Below are 4,703 nucleotides of genomic sequence, written 5' to 3'. Positions count from 1 at the left end.
ACAGCTAACGCTATTTAATCACCGAAAACACGGCCGAAGCCACTCACAATTATGGTCGGCAACAAACTAAATGACTCACAGCAATGAAAAATGCCCTAGGTAAGCATGGAACACCATCAGTAATGTAGCAAAGTTATTTACCTAGTTACCCCAGTTTCCACGATCCTTTCCGCTACCATCTTCAGCCCAGCAACGTAGGACTCATCATCCGCGTGAATGCTGAAGTCAAAACCGTATGCCCCATTGATCTGAATGTCAATGAACCCCGGGCTAGCGAACGGAGATTTTGCGGTTCAATCCTAGCAACACGCATGGTTGGATCAGGCTGACCTAAGAATATTCCCGCCCAAGTCTACGATTTTTCCTGGACGTTTTTTGGTAGTGTAAAAAGCTTCCTAAGGATGGGGAGATTGAGATTTGCTGTTTGCCGAGCTGTTCGAACGGGACAGTGACAAATCAGGATGCACCTGAGCATTAAGAATGATTCCTTTGGTGGAATCTACCCAGAGGTCACGCTTGACCTGCGAGCCGTCGTCGAGGGCGAGATGACAGTTTGTGAAGCAGACAAGGGTTTCGTCAGCCATCTCTGGAGGGTTCACAGGAAACATATGCGCGAGAAACGCGCGTATTTAGGACGGGGTGCTGCATAATACAAGTATGACGAGAGGTTGGGCAATTGCCGGGTTCAAGTCACTCTGCGGCCTGGTCGCCGATCCCGTCACCTTTCGCTCACACCTCCGAACTGGTTTCATTTCTCAGGTTTGACAACGATCTTTCACTTTTCACCTGACCATGTGGCACGTCTAAGTATCCTGCTCACTCGTACTAAAATCAAAGGAAACTGCAAGTTTCTTCCACAACCCTGCATTTCCGCAGTCATGGCGCTTTACCTTTGCATCGATTGCGGGGGAACCAAAGCCGCAGCCGTTGTCGCCAACACTAAGGGCGACATCCTAGGACGTGGGACAGGCGGCCCAGCCAACTTCAAAGATGCGGAATTTGCAATATTCTCCTCCTCGGTCAGGACCGCGGTTGACTCTGCCCTCGCGGCCATTGAGCCGACCGTGGCAATCAGTGGTGATAGGCCACCACCGTCGAACCCAACTCCCCTACCAATGTCTTCCGGCTGCCTTCTTGGCTTAAGTCAATTGCCAATAGACCTCACTCTTCCACCAATGCCAAGCCATCGGAAGCATTTTTGCCGTCGGATAGATTCAAATGCATTCCCAAGCATACCCAGAAACTATCCTTGTCCTACCCTGATTGCTTGTTCAAGGCTGCGTGGATTGGCGCAGCTGGAGTGGATCGGCCGCAAGACATCCTCGACCTCACACCATTCTTTTCCAAGCTTCTTTCTATTCCTGCAGGCTCTCGTCTCATCATCGAAAATGACACAACACTCCTGGCATCGCCAATATACAAATTCCCTGAAGTCCGTACAGCCATTATTGCTATCTCAGGGACAGGATGCATAGCTACAGCCTTCAGACTGGGCGAAAGCGGTCACCTTCAGAGAGTGAGTCGCGCCGGAGGGTGGGGTTGGATCCTTGGGGATGAGGGAAGTGGTTATCATATTGGTCGAGAGGCCTTGCGCCGCATTCTAGGCAATTCAGACCATGAACAAGCAAGCCCACCTTCTGTCTCGTCCTCGCCTTCACAGGGATCAGCACGGATGCGTTCTTTATCCTCTGAAAGTTCGCCGTCAACTTCATCCTCCCGCCCCATACCGTCTTCCCTCACGTTATTGGAGAGCGCATGTGTGAAACCTGTCGGTTCTCCTACTTTGCAACACCGCATTTTCGAGCACTTCGGCATCAGTTCCGGCCCCGACATTCTTACCGTTGTTTACGCCCCTGATCCTCCCTACAACAGCTACAGTCGTGCTCATCCGTCTGTGGGCTCCCTACCACTGATTGCCAAAGCATATCCAAGTAGACAAAAAACCCTGTCCAACAAGGCAACACCTCCGAGAACGTCACCTCATCCCTTTTACCTCGAAATGGAGCGCAAGGCACGAGTTTCGACATTGACTCCTATTGTTTTCCAATCAGCCTTGTCGGACGGCGATCCCACCGCTTTGGACATTCTTCGCACATCATCATTTCATACTGCGCGTCTCATCACTCAAAATCTTGCCCCCATCGTTGAAGGTGGCCCAGAGGCGTCGGACAGTATCCTTTGCTTTGGTGGGAGTCTTGTTGGTGTGAAGGGATTTCGGGATATGGTGATTGATCATTTGAAAGATCAAGGGCACGTGTTCAAGCATGTAGAGTTCGTCGGGGATGGTGCAGGGAGCGGGGTTTTGAGGCTGCTAACTCTATTTGAGAACTCACCAGACGGTGTGACTTCTTGAAGCATATACCTATTTCATCGAGATCATCACGCACTTCATATTCCATCTTTTCGCAATTCCTGCATCAATGACATCCGTGTATAGACTAGGTTCCATTTTCAGGGTAGTCATCATTTGAACAACATACATTTATCGTCTACGGGGTTCATGGTTCCACCCACGACGTTTCAAACGCTGCCCAGTGGGTGGTGACGAACAGGCGGAGGAACACGGGTTAACGCCTCACCTTCCAAAGAAACACGACAGATTGCTCCGATTTTGCTGATTTCACTTGAGAGGGTGGAAAAATGAGCCGTTCGAGTCCTCCATGGGTGCAATGAACCTGTCTTCCCAGGAAGCGGTTATGTTGGCCCAGTACCCTGCGATCGCAGTTACCACATGCAGAGAACAATGCTACGTCAGAGTCTCCTATTGTCGTCGGCCACGCCAAAAAAAAAAAAACAGAGAAATTCAGCCACCTCCACGAACACAAATCACTGGCAGCGATGCAAAGTCGCCTCCGCCATTGATGGCAGTGCCGATCCTCTGGAAACCAAGGTGATGCGCCAGAAGGCGAAACACATTGAGATCAAGTTTGCAGTCTTGAAGGCCACTTCTGTTCGGCTGCAATGATCGATACCCGATCAAATGGGTCAAACAGATTGGTGGCACGGGGCAATTCATCCACCAAGATCCGGAGACTATAGATCCTGCGAAATCACCTAGCATCTATTACTGTACATAAGAACCCAACGATGGTGTGGCACCGATAAGTACCTGCTACATGTCGCCTTCTGAGATTTGGCATACGACTACATTGTATTGGTCAATATGGAGCGGTGATGGAATGGTAAGTCTCCAAAGTGGCAATTATGGACAAGCCCGGTCAATGACGATGGAAAGCATGGTACCGCCGGAACAAGACTGATAACAGAGTATGGTGCGAGCCCGAGTTTGAGCAGACTCGTTGCCTGGGCTTGCAACAGAATCAGTACATAGATTATACAGCCATTACTCCTGGAGCAGAACGCATCGCCCCTGATGGGAGCGTCACTTTGGCACGTCTAGATTTAGATTTTGAAGCGTGAGTGACGAGGACTGCAATACTAAGCTTGGGACATCCCATGGCTGGACGTGACGGTCGACAAATGCACTATTATCACCACAAGTGCGCTCCGCTTCCATGCTGAATTTATAAGTCTTTTTCAGTGTCGACGCGGTGTCGAGGCAACCCTCGCGTAACTGTGCCGTCCGATGTCTGGTACAGAGTTTGTAATTCCCGCTCTTTCGTTGGATTCAGATGGTTACTCTCCGAGCCGTGACGCCTCCAATTGTCCCTAGACCCCCAAAAGTATTTGATGTTCGTCAAATTCGGCTTTGAGGCCTCTTTCGCTCACTCCGCATGCTGGAAAACCTGAGCTTCCAACTGACAAGAGCAATGTTGCATCGCTACCCCAATTTTATATATGTTGTGAGCATAACAGGTTCCAAGTAATGCCAGTTATCCAAGAGGATGTCGCAAACGTGAGATGATGCAGCCTGAGATGGAAACAGATACCTGACAAAGCTCCAGAGAGACTTGCGGCTAGTTGAGAACTCATCAGACTGTTCTATCGTAATTCGAGGGTCGGAGGATATGCAAGTGAGCCCACTTCCAGATGGTGTCGAATGGTCAGAAGCAAAATATCAAATAAAGATGACACACACTGAAGTGCCGACGGGTCTGGGGAGTGATTCCACGACATTGTGGCATTGGGTTCAAGTCTCTATCGGGGCACAAGCTTGACAAGCTTGAGGCAAACAAATCTCAATCTTCAGCACTCAATCGTTTCTGGCAGCGGCAGAGCAATGATGCTCATCGGAATTGTGTGTGGCGAGGGTGGTGCAGAATATATACCTGACCGGAGAATCCCAAATGAATTGAATCCTTCGCCCCCACCCGAAATTTGATCGGTTTATGGATTGCCTCTCATCGTTGCTTGTCACGGCAGTGATGCTTCCTGTGACTATTCTAGGGCTTTAGCGCGAGGCTCGGATTAAATGGCCGGCCAGCCACTCGCCTAGTTCCCTAGTATCGGAACACAGCTTTCTGTTAAGGCGCGAGCGACAGAACACTCAGCACTTCGTCCAACCCTGTAGCCCTTCTCTGTTCTCGGCTTTTGGACCACCTTTAAGTTATGGAGGACGAAACTTTGTCAGGCGCACTGACACCAATCATTCGACAGACACGCCAAGAACTGCTCGATTATGCACAAAAGATCAATCGAAGATTTATCGAAACCGAGAAAGCCATCTACAATTGGGTACTTTTTGATCTGTTTACGAAAGGGCTCGCTGGGATCGGTGCTCGACTGGGGCGCCGCGCGCGCCG

The sequence above is a fragment of the Cantharellus anzutake genome, assembly GCF_015039405.1.
Source record: "Cantharellus anzutake strain C23 chromosome Unknown EI90scaffold_191, whole genome shotgun sequence".
Lineage (NCBI taxonomy): Eukaryota > Fungi > Basidiomycota > Agaricomycetes > Cantharellales > Hydnaceae > Cantharellus > Cantharellus anzutake.
The sequence above is the reverse complement of the archived record's forward strand: the minus strand, read 5'-3'. Positions refer to the sequence as shown.